Raw genomic sequence first — 17,229 nt, 5'->3', positions numbered from 1 at the left:
AGTCCTGTGCTGCCCCATAAGTCCTGCGTCTTCTCTGAGGGTCCTGGAATCACGGTCTTTCTTCTGTCAGGGCCTCAGCGGTCACCGCATGTGACCATCACCGTCAGCTGGTGTGGAAGAAGAGGCTTCCTCTTTGCGCAGTTCTTGGCAAAGGACCTTCCTCCTAATGTCCTTCTTACACGAGTTTTAAGTCACTTAGCAGCCTGTTTTAGGCCTGGGGCTAAAATCATTTACTAGAAAGTTAATGATCCCAGTGAATTGTGGGTGCTGCCAGTCAGGGTCTGCTTGGCCTGGGTCCCCCAGCGGCGAAACCTGGGACAAGGTGCCTGTGTGACCCTGCGTGATCCCCAGGGACTTTCTGAGGGGCGCTGTCCCCTTGGGGCGAAGCTTTTAACCATCTATTGACCCCTGTTGTCAACACCTGGCCCAGAGGTGGCCGGGGGGTGGGTGCAGAGTGGGCTCCCTTGTGGGGTAAGAGGAGGTGCACGGGCCTCGTGGCGGTTACCGGGTGGGGATGGGGTGGTGGGGTCTGGATTGGTGGACAGACGGATGCATCCTGCACAGCCCCTGCAGGCGTCTCGTCCCCTTCCTGGTCGTCATCCCCCCTGCGGTGCCCGAGCTCGGGGTCTGGAGGACTGGTGCACTGGGGGAAGTACCAGTCCACCCCAGCCCCCTCACCCCCACACCTGCTCTTCCTCTCAGCTGTCCTGACCCACCAGCCCTTTTGGGTGGTGTGTGGTCACATGGGAGCCAAGCCTGACTCACAGCTTTGCATTTCAGGGGAAGGGTCCACCTATGGAAAGCCCCAGCTGTTAGAGGGGCTTGGATTCCGGATCCTCAGCTCTGGATGCGGCAAGGTGGCGATGGCACTGCGTCTCGTTGGGGACCAAGGTGTCCAGGGGCCTGGGATTGAACTGCTGCTTCCTGTGTGACCTGGGGTCCACTTTGTGCTGACTGTCCAGGAGGAGACCGGATGGACCTCCTGGAAGGCCAAACTGGTTCTAGTTGACCAGCTTTCCTTACCTGATCTCCTGCCGGTCACCTCCAGATGGACACTGTTCTTGCCAGTCCCACCTATGCTGCCCAGATTAACCCACTGCAGCCACCTGAGGTCATTCTGCTCGTCCCCAGCACACCCCTCCTATTCTAATGATCTAACCGAACTCGAGCCCTGCCTTCTCCGTGAAGTGGCTTCGGCCACCTAGGATGACCCAGGGCACTTCTGAAGGTCACTCAGCCTGTCACTCAGCCCGCATCACTCCCTCCCATGCTCGCTCCCTGGCGAGTATATAAGTGTCCGTGTCCCTTGGACTTAGGATGGTTCCCACCTGACGGACGTGAGCTGACAGCCTTATATAAGCACATGCGGGAAGTCTGCCTCACGCCCACCCCACTCGACTAATCAGGGTCAGGGCACAGAGCCCGACTTGGAGGGGAAGCACGTGACAACATGCTGTTTCTGTTCCTGGTCACCCCACAAATACAGGGTGCTGTGTGTATATGTCAATAAACAGTTTACAAACAAGAAAAGGCAGATCGCTCAGGACAGAGGGTTGGGTACAGGAGGGATGACCTAGTGCCGTGCCCTGTCTGGAGAGAAAGCTGTCAGGCCAGACACTCTTCCCACAGTGACCTAGAGCATTGACTTTCACACGTGGACCACAGCTCACCTCGGCTCTGCACCGTGGCCGTCCAAGTTGCGCCCTGCATGTGCCGGGCATTCAAAACTATTGATTATATTGATGTCATCAATATTTATAAAGTTGGATGCCTAGGTGCCTTGGGCTACTTAGTATTTCAGAGAAACACCAAGAGAGAAAGACTTGAGATCACAGTGATAATAGTCAAACTAATTGAGCACTTACCATGTGCCAGGAATTTTTCAAAGGGTTTGACATGTATTGACCCCTAGGCTCTTTGAAACAATCCCGTGAGTTATGCTCTAGCTCCGCTATACAGATTAGGAAACTGAGGCACAGAAAGGTTAAGTAACTTGCCCAAGATCACACAGCTGATAGGTGGCAGAATCAGAATTTGAGCCCAGGCTGTCTGGCTGGACAATCCGTGCCCACAGCCAGGAATCTCCACTACCTTGTGTCAAATGGAGAGACCAAGGACTTATGGCCTTATATGGTCTTTTCTGAACTTTAATGCTCCATGTTATGTGTGAGAATAATATAAAGTGAGATGCCATGCTTTGCACATAGTAGAAATTAAGTTATTTGCTGATTAGACTTCTCTGTATCTGGATGGGAAAAAGTAGCCAGATTGAGAACAAAAGCCAGATGTGGTGTGGACAAGTGATTTAGGATATGACATCCACAGTGTCCGGTAATAAAGGAGTTCTATAATTAACAAAAAGTCAGAGCCGATGAGATGTGAGTTGGAAAGTACATGTCTGAAGCCGGCCAGTGTCGGGGCGGAGCGCCACACCCCACTGGGCCACACGGTAGAGGGATCACATGCTAATGCCACAGCGAGACTGTTGGGGAGGTATACCGTGTTCTTAGGAAGATCCATTGGTAATAATGGAAGCTCTTCTCTGTTTACGGGTTCTTTTAAATTCCCCAATCTATTTTTTAAAATTTCAAACCTACAGAATAATCCATATACCTTTCACCTAGATTCACCAATTTTGCTACATTCACTGTACTTATCTATCTTTCTATCTATCCATTGTTGTTTGGCGACACCGTGATGACTCACCCTACGTTCTTCAGAATGCATTTTCTAAGAACAATGGCATCCTCGTATGAGACCTTCAGTACAATCATCACACCTGGGGAATTTAACATTGATGCAAGCTATTTTCCAGTATCACCATCCATATTCAAATTTCCCCAGTTGCCCCAATAACAAACTTTATAGTTGTTTTTTTGTTTTTTCCAACTGAAGTTCAAAGATTGTGCATTGCATTAGTTGTTAACAATGAAAATGTGACACTTTAAGCAACAAAAACTTTTTTAATTTAGAATTTTAGATATAACTCTGCCTTAAAAGAAATTATTTCCAGCCTTGGTAGAAGGAATACACTGACCACGTGGAGAATTCTTTTGAAGCCGCAATGACCGTGTGAAGCCCAGCCCCATGCTGTATGTATCGCTATAAGAAATGGCTTTAAGTGGGTGCAAGTCTTCGTTTTCTGCTCTTGCTGTGACCCGTCACTTTTTCCTGTAGACAATCTGCTGTAGTTCACGTATGCTCATACCTATAGTGTGCAGAGGCCCAGGCAACCAGCCATCTGGGCATTTGAAATTGTGAGTGATGTCACTAGAAGAGTGGGTGTGTAAGTCGGGGGGTGCACATTAGCTGTAGTGGTCAGTCTAGGCTCTTGGGAGTTGGCGTGCATTCAGCAAAGACCTGGATGATGGAAAGATGGTGGTGATGGAAAGATGGGAAAGTGTTCCAAGCGTAGAGGGAACCAGTACAAAAGATCTCAAGAACGTGTTTGAGCAAAAGAAGGCAGGTGGGTGGGGTCCAAGCAGGGCAGAGGTGAGGGGACACGGGGGAGATGACCAAGAAAGTTCTGGGAGGGCCGGCCCCATGGCTTAGCAGTTAAGTGTGCGCGCTCCGCTGCTGGCGGCCGGGGGTTCGGATCCCGGGCTCGTACTGACTCACTGCTTCTCCGGCCATACCAAGGCCGTGTCCCACATACAGCAACTAGAAGGATGTGCAGCTATGACATACAACTATCTACTGGGGCTTTGGGGGGAAAAATAAATAAATAAATAAAATTATAAAAAAAAAAAAAAGGAAAGTTCTGGGAGGCTGTGGTTCAGACCTTATGTAAGCCCACCCGGGAAGCACTGGAGAATGTTCGAGAAGGTGGAGAAACGAGCCCTCGTGGTAGTTCACACCCCATGCTCCTTCTCCAGTGGCTCAGCTCCCACCCTACAGATGTGCCGTTATACAAATACCAATTCACGCAAGTGCGTCTGGCCGGAGCACAAATTCCTGCACGTGGGATGCTGGGCCAAAGGCCATATGCATTTAGCATTTCTCTCCATGTTAACAAATGGCCCAGGTAGAGGCAATCCCAATTTATTCTCCCACCAGGAAAGATGAGACAACTGGTTTTCTACAGTCTCTTCGAAATAATGCACTTAAACTTTTAGAAAATTTTTGCTAATGTAACAGACAAAAATGACCTCACTGCAATTTTGCTTTTTCTCTTGTTATAGTTGAATAGCTGCTTTTATGCTTAAGAGCCACTGTACTTTCTCCTCCGTGAACTGTCCACGGATTCTGCTCATTTTGTATCGGGCTATCTTTTTCTCATTGATGCTTAAGAGCTTTACATACATGAGGAAAACAGCCCAGCCCTTTCTGATATCAATTTCAAATCATTTCCCCTCAGTTCATCACCTCCCCTTGACTTTACTAATGGAGGTGTTTGCCAGGCAGAAATGAACAGGACGGCTTACTTCTCTGAATCTGAGGCCAGGTCTAGAGTCAGAGATCCGAACCTCTAGTCCCTCCTGTTTCTAAGATTTGTAACCACACGTACATTTGATGGAGGAGATCAAGAGGCTACACAAGCCACGAGGACCTAGGAGGTGGGAGAACTCTGGCCTCAATTTGCCGCCCTGGTGCGTTTCCCGAACTTTCCACACAGTAGCATCGCTACAGTGGTTAAAGGTGGGGATTTCAGAAGCCCTTTACTTGTTGGGGGTCAGAGTAAGCGCTTAGAAGTGTTCGAGTGGACCAGAAAGACGACCAAGAATGAGAGGAGCCCAACGGCTACATCCAGAATTTATTGATTGGACAGCAAACCTCAGACCCAATTTAAAGAAAAATTCGACCCCCTTCCCCACCTAGCCCCCCGCCAAGGGAAATTAAGGCTCCACGTAGCCATCAGAAAGAAGGGAATGGGCCCTGCGAGCTGCCCGCATGTGCTGTCGGGGTCGCCGGACCGGGCGCGCCACCGGGAAGGGGCCGCGCGTGGCCGCCAGACGCCCCTTCCGGCTCGGGGAAAGGACAGCCGGAGCCCGCCCGCTTCCCTCGACGGATCCGGATCCACGCCGCCCGCTCACCCCACTCCCCGACCACTCCGTCCACTTCGTCCGCTCCCCTGTCCAAGCCACCCGCTCCCCGTCCACGCCGCCCGCTCCCCTGTCCAAACCACCCGCTCCCCTGTCCAAGCCACCCGCTCCCCGTCCACGCCGCCCGCTCCCCGTCCACTCGGTCCGCTCCCCTGTCCAAACCACCCGCTCCCCGGCCACGCCGCCCGCTCCCCCTCCACTCCGTCCGCTCTCCTGTCCAAGCCACCCGCTTCCCGTCCACTCCCCGTCTATGCCTCGCCGCTCCCCTGTCTACACCGCCCGCGCCCTGCCTCTCTCCTGTCCACGATGGTCGCTCACCCACTCCCTGGTCTACGCCGCCGGCTCTGCAGTCCACTCTCCCACTTCCCCGTCCAGGCCGCCCGCTCTCCCGTCCACGCCGCCCGCTTGCCCCCGTCCACACCGCCTGAGCTCCCGCTCCACGGTCCACGCCGCTCGCTCTCCAGCTCCCCCCGTCCACGTCGCCCGCCTCCCCCAGGACTACAACTCCCACAATGCCCCGCCGCCGCCCCCCGGCTTCCGGTGCTGCGCAGTTTCCGGAGCGGATCGCAACCCGGAGTCCGGATCCGATCCCGCTCTGCACATTCCGAAGGCAGGTAAAGCCCGGGGCCCCGCGCCCGCCGCCCGCCCCCGCGCGCGCCGCCCCGGCCGCCCGCGCCCGCCGGCCCCGCGCCCCGCCGCCCCCGCCCCGCCCCGCCCGCCGCCCGCCGCCCGCCCCGGTCCAGCCGCCATGCCGACTGTTCTTTGTTACATTCGCCGGCTGCGGGCACCGCGGGCGATCGGAGTCAAAACCCGGCTGGATTTCCCGGAGCCGCTCCGGGATCGCCCTGCGCGCCGCCCGCCCGCCGGCCCGCCGCCGGCCCGCCGCCCCGGCGCTCCGGGCCCGCGCCCCCCGCCCGCCGCCCCCCGCCCGCCGGCCGGCGCGGGGCCGGGGTGCGGGCCGCGCTCGCCCGTGGGCGCGGCGTGGGGGCTCCTCCGCCCCCCGGCCCCCGCCCCCGCCCCGGGCGCCTTCGTCGCCGGCGGTCCCTCGTGATGTCACTCTCCCCCGTCCTGGGGCACAGACCCCGGGGGCGCACGGGGAGAGCGCCGGACCCCCGCCCCCCGCGTTAGGAAAGCAGACCCCCGGAGTCCGGGCGATGGGGCTCCCCAGGCCCCCCAGAGCGCCCTGCATCCCGTTTCTGTAAACCCTTGGGTGGCAGAGGGAAGGTAGTGAAATCCATGGACAGGTGACATGTGCCCGCCCTCGGGGTGGGTGGCGGTGCTGGGAAGGGGCGCGCCGGCCACAGGTGAGGTCCGGCCTCGCCCCGGCGCGGACAGGTGGACAAGTTGGTCACGTGGCCTCTGGCGAGAGGGACAGGTGTTGGCGGCGAGGGTCAGCTTTGAGAAGACAGAAGTGAAAACTCGTTACGGAAACATCGACCTGCCTGATAGTTATGGTTATTATGTGTTTACCCTTATGAAGCGGTTAATGTAGGGGATGAGGTTTTTTCCACAAATGCTCACAGATCGCCCCCCCAACACACTCCCCGAGGGTACGTTAACATGGTAGAAACAAGTGTGTGCTCAGAGACAGTGGACCCGTGTATGTATTTATAGCTGCCGACGCACAAAAACCATGTTTGCTTAAACCACTCTCGTAAAATCCAGACTAACCAGATAAATTTGGAGAACCCAGCTTGGTTCCTGAAGGTATTTTTAAGGATGAAAAGTAGATGAGCACCTGGTTTTGTGCTAAACCTCAAAGGCGACGATGAGAATTCTCTCTAGAGGGTGCAACCATGAGACACTTTGTTTTTATAAGTGAGGTGCCCCCTCCCCCACAATGTGGGCACACCACCACCCTATTTTGTTTCAAACCTGGACATTTTCACATGCTCCACATTTTCCCTGCTCCACTCTGCTTCTCTGGATTTCCTTGACATCACTGCCTTGTGGTGAATGGCTAAGAAAGAGAACTATCGTTTGGATTTTGAAAGGGAAAAAAAGTAAAATTTATCCTTGATAGAGTTTTCTTCCCTTGATATCTTTGATTCATAGTTTTGCAGAAAAATTGCCAACAAAAATAAAATAATATGTTCCATTTTGGAAGCAGAAGAGACAGTTATTTTTTCCAGAAGACGATAAATAAAGAAATCAACTCCAATTGCAAGACTCATAGCTTTTCTTGGAATAGTTATATTTGAGAAGGAACTCTGTTAGCTTAGACTATATCTCTCATATATCATTCTTTTGATATTATCTGTGTAGGCCAGGAAAAGAACACTCCTCCCATTTTGCAGATTTAAGGGAGATTTAAGGCAACTGTTTCTTACACATGGTTTCAGCCGTTGAGATAGTAAGCAATGACTTAAATGCTTCCTTCTCATATTTGTAAAGTGTGGGCGCTACCTGTCCAGTTCACTTCAGACAGTTCGTGAGTGCACGTATTCGGTCATACAGCAAATATTTATTCAGTGGGTGCCTATCATGTGCCCAGCACTGCAGAGAACAAGAGAGAAGGCCCTGCTCGGTGGACCCGATGTTCTGGAGGGAGGGAGGTGCAGACAATATACAATAAAACTGTGTTAGGTGGACGGTGGCTGGAGCAGGGACAAGAAAGAAGGAAGGGCAGCAGGTGAAGGCTGCGTTGTGGGTAGGGGTGGGCACACTCGGGCAGTTGAGACTAGAAAGATCTGAGCAGAGGACGTCTGAATGGAGACCAGTGCTCTGAGGTGCTCAGTGGAGAACTGGGGTGTGGGTGTCACAGGCAGAGAAATGGCAAGTGCAAAGGCCCTGGGGTGGGACTAAGTTTTGTGCACCCAAGGATGAGAAAGGCTGGTCTGGCTGAGGGGAGGAAGCACAGAAGGGCAGCAAGGCTGTTCACCATTCAGAGTTTGTCCTGAGTGCCAATGGGTGGGACAGCATCTGTGTCTTTATAGAGATGACCCAGTGGCTGCTGCGTGGGGAATCCAGGCCCGACAAGATTCCACTAGGAACAGGGTGGAGGCGGAAGAGGAAATGAGAAGTCAGGACAAAGCCTATTTGTAGAGCGAGGCAGGCCTTGCTGCTGTTTTGGTTGGGACATGTGTGGTGGGTGACGGAGGTCCCGTTTACTGAGGGGCACATGGCAGGTGTGCAGATTAGGGGGGTGAGCAGGAGGAATCAGGGCCCTATAGACCAGCATCCTCTGGGGTGTGGGAGACCCTTGCCTGGGGCCCAGGACCCTCACCTTCTCCAGACGCTCTCATCAAACAGCTCATCCTAGGGAAGGTCTCTCCTCCCGCTGTCCAGGAGACGACAACCCCCCTCCCCAGTCTTAACGTGGGCCATGGCCCTTGGTATGTGGGAACCCCAGGGGCCCAACAGATGTGTGGGTGTCAGGGGAGCGACTCCATTGTGAGCAACAGACTTTGAGCTGTCAGCAGGTGGAAGGTGTCTGTCTGCTGATGGAGGAGGTGGACCCGTGGGCATTTATGGTGGTCGTTGATAGTGGCTGTGAGCGACACTGCAGTAACAAAGCTCTTCCGTTCCCGTCTACTTGTCTGTGGAACAGAGTCTCCTGCACTCACATTGTAAAACCCAAGACTAGGAACAGAATTGAACGTTTGTCCATCGTATGTGAACTGACTGGGGGAGGACGCCTTGTCTGCCTCAGTATACACAGCTTCTGTTAGATGGCTGTTTACCAAAGTGTGTGCTGTATTTCTGTTTTGATCAGTGGGGTTCCATTTATTGCAACGATAACTCAATCCAGAAGAAAATAGCACAACCTTACGGTCCTAGGGAATGAAGACTAATTTGATTTACATGCATATCTGTCGTGTGATCAGTAGAGGCATTTCAAGCACGAATGTGTAACATTGGGTTTAACACTTGCAGTGATGGAGACAGGAGATCGTAGAGAAGGAAGGCTGTGAACTTCTGACGGTGAGGAAGAGCGGGTTCCTGTGCTTTGTAAACAGAGGGTATCAATGAAGTGCTTAGATGCCGGTAGACATGTTTAGAAGGGTGACATAACAGTTTTATTTTAAGAAATCAATATTTATAATATGCTGGAAATTACGCCCCTCGCAGCTGTTTAGACTCGGGATGAGCAGTTTGAGCTGTCATCGGAAGTGCGAGGAAGTGAAACACTTTCGGGAATATTGGCAGAGAGGTCGGTTGTGCCTGGAACCAGGCATCGGGTGGGGTCAGGGGCCTGAGGGGTGCCGAGGGCTGGACCAGGGATGCAGGCTTGGGGGTGCCGTGGGGTTGACTGCTGGGTCCACAGGGAGAGAGGACCAAGGAGCCAACCTGGGCTGCCCCACTGTGGCTCATGTGTTGGGTGGGAGATGGGAAGGGAAGGGGGTTTAGGGAGGAGCATCCAGTGAGACGGCAAGAAGACCGGAAGGCCACGGGAGGAAGGGTTTACAGAGGGAGGGAGGGAGGGCCTACCTGTGGAATGGTGCCCAGGCCGAGAGCTGGCCCCGAGGAGGGTTGGCCTGAAAGATGGAAGGTGACTTGGCCGGTGGGAGGGCCTTGGGGGAGCCGTGGGGGCGAATCTTCCCTTTCAAGAGAGAACAGGAGGTGAGGAGGCCAGCAGGGCTCTTCCCAGGACTTTTGCCACCAAAGGAAACAGAAACGGGGCCTTAGAGCCATGGGGAAGGTGACGTGGAGGAAAGCACTTTGGTTTGTTTTATTGAGTGAGCTCTGTTGGAGGCTGGCATGAATAACTGAGAGGCGTAACTGGTGCTGCAGAGAGGTGTGTAACACGGGAGGCACAGGTGGTGATGGCCTCCCAGGGAGAGGTGGGTGTGGCGTGCCTGGTGTGTGACAGGTGTGGCCCAGAGGGCTTCCAAGAGGAGGGCCATTGGGATCAGGTCTTCAAGATGAGGTAGGAGTTTGAGAGATGGAGGGAGAGAGTTTCTGGAAGAGGAAATAAGAGGAGGGAGGCGTGGAGGCTGGGAAGTGGTCCTGGGTGGTTTGGGATGGAGAGGGACCCGTGGACCAGCCCCGGGAGGCAGCTCAGGCTCACGGTGGGGGCCCTGTTGAGGCCTCTGGTCCTAATAAAGTGAAGAAGCCCATCTCTGGATCGTCCCCTCCAGTCTTCCGGAGCCTGTGGGGTCCCATTTCCACAAACTTACATAGAACTGGAGCTTGGATTTCTCAGAGATGAGGCCACTCTTTACCTGAGATGTGCCTGTGCTGTTGGCCTCGTCTGGCTTCCATATTTTTCATCTTCAGCAGAGTCTGTGTCTCCAGCATACAACTTCGAGCACCAATATATTACAAGTATCATCACAAAACCCTTATTAAATGCCTTCTGCCCTCCAGGCAGCTGGAGGCAAACTCATTATAAGTCGACTGTCCTCAAATCATGATTCGTGCAAGGGGCCTGTGTGGGGTCATGTGGCAGAGCTGTCCCTTCCCGCTTGCTCTCTGGGGAGAAGGGACCAGGGACCATACCTGCCAGCAAAGCATCTGTCTTTGAGGAGTGTTCCAAGTGTTTTGTAACTCTCAAGCTTTTTGTAAGTTTAAAAAATATATATGCTGATTATAGTAAGTTTGCCTTTTATTGTGGCCAGAAGCATAAGTGCAATTTTAGTACCATATTAGTCATGAGGTTTACAAAATCCTGGTTCTGACCAGGCCACTTCCATTTGGTTCATTGGTCCCATTGTCTACATCCCCTCGTGTCCCTCTGGGTCCCTTTCCACAGCACATCTGACTTCTCTGAACTTTGCTCTCGGCCGCTTCTCTCTGTACAGTGCTCCCCAGCCTTATGCTGAGAGTGCGTGAGGATCTTCTCACCATCAAAGCTCCCAAGGGGTCTGGTTTTGTAATATCTTGTCTGTCACACAAGGCCCATTATGAAGTAAGAATTAGGCTTCACTCCCTGTTTTTTTTTGTTAAGCAAAAAGATGACTGCCTGTTAGAGCCCTCATCAGCCTGAGAAGCTCAGCACTACCGCAGTTTCCATTTTTAAGAGGGCAGGGTGCAGACCTCTCTCCCCTCTTTGCTCAGAAGTCCCTCTTAAAATCAGAAATATAGGGGAGTCTTTGACAAAACTAAGAGGTTCAGAAAGAGAAAACAGAAGAAATTATAAAAGAAATAATACAAGAAAATCTTCAGGCTGAAGGCCGTGAATGCCAGGCCAAAGGGCCAGCTAGTGCTTAGCATCCGAGCAGGCCCGGAAACGTCTGATCACTGGAGCTGAAACAAAACTTCTAGAAGATCTGGGGTAGGGAGTCACATACAGGTTTGCCTTCTAGGAAGATGTCAGCCTCCTCAGGTAGCTGTAGCGTTGGAAGCTGGAGGACGACGGAGGCCTGCTTTCAGCGTTCTGCTTGGAAACGACCGTGTCCCCAGGCAGACCAGCCGTCGTGTGAGAAGAGCGTAAAGACCTCTGTGGACGTGGCGAGTCCACTCACAAGGCTTACCTCCCAGGTTCCACTCTAAGGAAACTGCGGGAAATGTGCTCCCCGGATCGAAGGAATAAGCCGAGAAAATGGAAGCAAAGGCCTCAGGAAACAAGAGCTCCACACCCAAGAGAACAGACAAACAAATCCCAGTGATGGTGAGGGGAAGGCCCAGCATGCGCTCTGGGTCAGACCTGACGGGCAGCCGGGATGGGAAGGGGCGGGCTCCAGGAACGCGGTGGAACCCCTGGGCCCTGTTGGCTTGACCCTGTGAAGAAGAAAAGTAAGGAGAAGCGACTGCAGGATGTGGGGAGGTATAGCCATGAGGACCCTCCTCCCAACATTGCCACCACCAGCACCGGAATCTACACACGTACACACACAACAGAACCTCCACAAATAGCAGAAACAACACACAAAATCTACACACACGACAACACAACAAGACCTACACAAAACAACACACAACAAAATACAGACTACACAAGACCTACACAAAACAACACAAAATCTAACATACACATAAAACAACAAAACAAAACATATACACAACAGACAAAGTTCACACACAAGCAAGAACTAAGCAAATACAAAATAATCAATTACATTTAAAAAGGTTGTACTAGAAAGCAAATATATTAATCATGAATTTGCTGAAGCAAGCAATCAATAATATTTTCAAAGTCATTAAATAAATGACACACCGATTTAACTAAAATTATATTGAGGAATGAGGGGAGAGAAGAGGAGTGTAGGAAGGCTAACTACTCATCGACCATAATAAGAACTAAAAATACAACACCCCAAATTCAGAAATTAGGGGACCTGAGTATAAGCATGTTATTTTGAGATGTGGAAGTAGATGACGCAGAAAAACCGGGAGACTTGAGAATGGTGGACCTGGGAACCCGGGTAGGAAACGAGGGAGGTGGGAGAGGGCACTTTTTGATTTCTAAAGCTGTGCATATGCATCATCGCTGTTCACTTTAATAGAATAAAAATAAGAAAAAAAGAAAGGAGTGGGAGAAGAAGACCCAGCCCTCTAACGTATGGAGGGGCTTGGCCCTGAGGTGGCTTGCGTTGGGCCGGGGGGCCGGTTTTGACCTTGTAGGTGCGCGGATGCGCAAGCGGCAGTGGGAGACTGGGCCGCACGTGCGGAGGAGGAGAGGCTGGACCTGGGGGCTTGGTGTGGACCAGTCAGGGTGGCCCTCCTGCCCCCGTCTCCCGTGCCTGGAAACCCGGTGCCTGTTGGCGAGCTGGGCCCGTCCTGAGGTTGGGAAGCGGCTGAACCACCTGGTGATCCGTGCCAGCGGCAGAGTCCCACTGTCTGTTTCTGTCCTGTTGGAAGACACATGGAGAGGCACTCTGGGCTCCGCACGTCTACTGCCGTGAACCACTGTCAGCCTGCAGATCCTGGGCTGGGAGCCAGTGGGTCGAGGGAAGTGGCTCTTGGAAATTGGTCTCCAGGACGTGAAATGTTCCGCAAATGGTCCCTGAGCCCCGGGCTGGGCCGGGCCATGTGGCTCCTGGCAGACTCGAATTCTGCCCTCGTGGTGCACTCACTGTGGCGGGTGAGAAAGGGTATGGGCATAAACAGTGACGGCCTGGGGCTTTAACAATGGCAATTGTGTGAGAGAGACAGAGAGAGAAACAGAGAGAGGGAGAGATGAACCCAGAAGAGAAAGAAGGCAGTGGTGCGGGTGGTGGGGGCGGGGCGGGGGAAGATGGGGTAATGGAGGATCAGGAAGAGTCCAGAAGTGGAAACTCCTGGGGCGTGGGAAGTCACTTAATTTGGCTGGAGCAAAGCATTGTGTATAATGGGAAATCAGATTAGGAAGAAAGGAAAGTTACAGCCGGTTTACAGAATTGTTAATGCCAAATTCATGAGTTTGAACTTTGTTGGTTAATAAACAACGAGAAGTGACTACTGTGTCCTGCCATTTCTTTGTAACATTGAAAGCTCGCTTTTGAAAAATACATACATGGCAAAGTAGTGATAGCGGGAGAGAGGAGGGTGGGATGGAAGTGTTTGAGAACCACCGTTTTATGAGATCCTAACGATGAACTAGAATTTCAGAATCGCACCTGTGCAGGCTGGAAGGGGGCTCAGAGTAGACATGCCATCCCTCTTGTAGAGATGAGGAAACCAAGGCCCATGGAGGGGGGCGGGGTTCTCACATCCTGTGAACGGCAGAGCCAGACTCACACCCGGGTCCCCAGCATCCATCCTCTCACAACAGGACCAGGCCCTTCCCCTGTACCGATGCACCCAAAGTCTGTGCTCTGGACCTTGGTGCTCTAGCATGTTGATCAACGTGTGCTAGAGTGTTCCTGGTCCAGATAAATGCGGGAACTGCTGGGCTAAACCCATTTCAGGAGATTGGCATTGCAGGACTCCTCAGGGCCCTTAATTGTGTATCAGGACTCCAGAATGGGAATCTGCCATGTTTCACAAATTTATTGGCCACAAAATTCCTCTCTATCCACCTACTCCCTCCACCCTGGGTCCCCCCCAGAGTGTCTTTGAGGACTGTTCTGCAGCACAGGTTTTTGAAAATAGCTCTCATTTGTTTGTTTTTTCCCTTTTGTGATTTTTCCCTTAATGCTTTTAATATTGTCACAAGGGCACATGCCCAGGGAAAATGTCCCTCTTGCTTAAAAAAAACTTCCCTGAGCCTCTAGACGAGGGCTGGCTACTGAGCACCTGCAATGTGGCTGATGTGAATTAGGACAGGCTATGAGTCTAAAATATACCCGGAATTTCTAAGACTTAGTATGAAAAAATTCATTAATAATTTTTTATATTAATTACATGTGAAATGATAATATTATGGCTATATGCTGTTAAATAAAATGTTATCAAAATTACATATGTGAATCCCATCCAGATTTTTTGTAGATATAGACAAGATTGTTCTAAAATTTATATGGAAAGGCAAAGATACTAGAATAGCTAAAACAATTTTGAAAAAGAAGAATAGAATGGGAGGAGTCACTCTACCCAATTTTAAGACTTACTATAAAGTTACGGTAATCAAGACTGTATTGATTGACCTCCACCAAGTGTGGTGTTGGTGGAGGGATTGACACGATCAATGGAACAGAAGAGCGAACCTAGGAATAGAACCACACAAATATGGCAGACCGGTTTTGGACAAAGCAATTCAGTGGTGCTGGCCCAGTTGGACATCTATAGGCAAAAAGATGAACTTGGACCTCAACCTCACATCGTATACAAAAATTAACTCTAAGTGGATAATAGACAAATGCAAAACTATAAGACTTCTCAAAGAATCATAGGAGACCTAGGGCTTGGTGCAGACGTCTTAGACATGACCCCAAAAGTGCGATCCATAAAAGGAAAAATCACAGAGTTGGACTTCATCAAAATTAAAAACCTTTGTTCTGCAAAAGACCCTGTTAAGAGGATGGAAAGCAATGCTGTAGGCGGGGGAAGATAATTGCAAACCACATATCTGACAAAAGATCTAGAGATGTAAGGAACTTGCAAAACACAACAGTAAAAAAACCAGACAATCCAACTAGAAAATGGGCAAAAGATGTGAAGAGACATTTTACTGAAGAGGATTTACAGATGGCAAATAAGCATTTGAAAAGATGTTCAATATCATTAGTCATTAGGGAAATACAAATAAAACTACAATGAGACACCACTACACCTCTGTGAGAATCGCTAAAATAAAAAATAGTGACACCACCAAATACTGGCGGCGATATGAAGAAACTGGATCTCTCCAGAAATTGCCAGTGTGTCACGGAATATTACTCAGCAGTGAAAAGGAATGAACTATTGATACAGCAACATGAACGGATCTCCAGAGTGTTATGCTGAGTGAATAAAGCCAATCTCAAAAGGTCACGTACTGTATGATTCCATTTATATGACATTCTTGAAATGACAAAATTATAGAGATGGAGAACAGATTAGTGGTTGCTAGGGGTTAGGGGTGGGAGTGGGGAAAGGAGTGTGACTGTAATGGGGACGCATGAGCGAGGTCTGTCAGTGATGGGCCAGTCCTGAATCTTGCAGAGGTGGTCACAGGAGTCTCCACCTGTGATAAGATGATGAAGAACTATGTGCACACACATTGTGCCAAGGTCAATTTCCTGGTTTTGAGGGTATGCTATAGTTATATAAGAGTTTTGATCGTCTTCATAGTTACATAAGATATAACCCTTGGAGAAAACTGGGTGAGGGATGTGCAGGACCTCTCTGTGCTATTTTTGAAACTTCCTGTGAATCTATAATTATTTCAAAACTTAACAACAGCCAAAAAAGTATTACCTGTGTGGCTCACCTCATATTTCTGTTGTAAAGTGCTGCTTTGGACACTGAAGAGAAAAGACTCTGGTTAACGATCCAGGCCAGTCATAGACTCCCAGGACATCAGCCCCTATCACCTTGCTTTTTTATCCATCTCCCTCTGTCACGTAAGTAGGTGGGGGCAGGCAGGGAAGCCCCAGCCAGGTTAACAGACAGGAGATAATCTTCATTTCACACTGACATCAACAACCTCCCTGAAAACGCCTTTTATTTGAGTTATTTTTAGCTACCTGTGTTTTAAAGTTGTGAAGTTTTCGTTTTCCAGTGTTTCAAAACTGATTACTTTTTCTAAATCTCAACCTTTGCAGATCACATTAAAAAATAATCTTTTACTGCCTCACATCCATTAGGATGGCTACTATTAAAAAAATAAAACAAAACAGAAAATAACAAAGTGTTGGTGAGGACGTGGAGAATTAGAACCCTTGTGCACTGTTGGGGAGAATGTTAAATGGTGCAGCCACCATGGAAAGCAGTATGGCGGTTGCTCAGAAACTTAAACATAGAATTACCATGTGATCCAGCAATTCTCCTCCTGGGTATACACCCAAAGGAAGTGAAAGCAGGGTCTTGAAGAAGTATTTGTACACCCATGTTCATAGCAGCATTATTCACAATGGTTAAAAGATGGAGGCAGCTCAAGTGTCCATCGCAGATGAATGGGTAAGCAAAATGTGGTGTAACCATGCCATAGAATATTACTCAGCCTTAAAAAGGAAGGAAATTCTGACATCTGCTACATCATGGATGAACCTTGAAGACGTTATGCCAAGTGAAATAAGCCTGTCACAAAAGGACAAATACTGTTATGATTCCACTTACATGAGGGAGCCAGAGGAGTCAGATTCATATTAATCTTTTAAAAATGTTCTGGTCTCATGTTCCACTGAGGCGGAGCAGAGCCTCCACTTGCTTTTCTTTCCCCTTCCAGGACCCGAGACGCAGACCTGTTTTCCTGGGGAAACTGATTGAGCTGGTCTGTGCTGGAATACAAGGCTTGCTCATCTTATTCTCTCTCTCCTCTCTCGATCAGTGTTTGACTAGCGGCAGGTTGTGGGAGACTCCGAGTGGCTGGTGTTCTGCAGAACCACACTGTGTTTATGGACAGTTCGTGCAAAACTGACGTTTCTGGGCTTTCTGAGCTGAGGATGGTGGTGGGGCATCTTCCCTCGTCTCAGAGTTCTGGGTGATGAACGTTCGCAGCCGCAGAAAGGGACCTGGGTCCCCTTACCACCTGCCTGAGGGGGCCAGGCTTGGGCCCGGCGGGTCACCTTGGCCCTGGAGCACTAGGCCATGATTGGAGGGATGGGACTGGGCTGGTGCTCCCCTGCAGCCGTGCTCCTGGGCCCTGTACAGCGGAGCGACTTTGTGATTGAACCTGCCAGGGCCGTTCTGCCTGGTAACCACGGGGAGAGCTGGTGCACTTTGTTCTAGACCTTTCCCCCTT

The 17,229-nt window shown here is 50.8% G+C and overlaps 1 protein-coding gene across 3 annotated transcripts in view; it reads left to right on the top strand.

The window, feature by feature from the left end:
- The first annotated feature begins 5,610 nt into the window (after nt 1-5,610).
- The window catches only part of PRDM15 (PR/SET domain 15), a 68,812-nt gene continuing 57,193 nt past the window's right edge, over nt 5,611-17,229 (top strand). For all 3 annotated transcript variants that reach the window (XM_058523146.1, XM_058523145.1, XM_058523147.1), the window contains exon 1: nt 5,611-5,656. The gene's annotated coding sequence lies outside the window, so the exon portion shown is untranslated. The remainder of the gene's footprint in view (nt 5,657-17,229) is intronic.

This window comes from Diceros bicornis, chromosome 27 (genome assembly GCF_020826845.1).
Source record: "Diceros bicornis minor isolate mBicDic1 chromosome 27, mDicBic1.mat.cur, whole genome shotgun sequence".
Classification (NCBI taxonomy): domain Eukaryota; kingdom Metazoa; phylum Chordata; class Mammalia; order Perissodactyla; family Rhinocerotidae; genus Diceros; species Diceros bicornis.
Note: the sequence above shows the minus strand (reverse complement) of the source record. Positions and strands in the feature narration are given on the sequence as shown.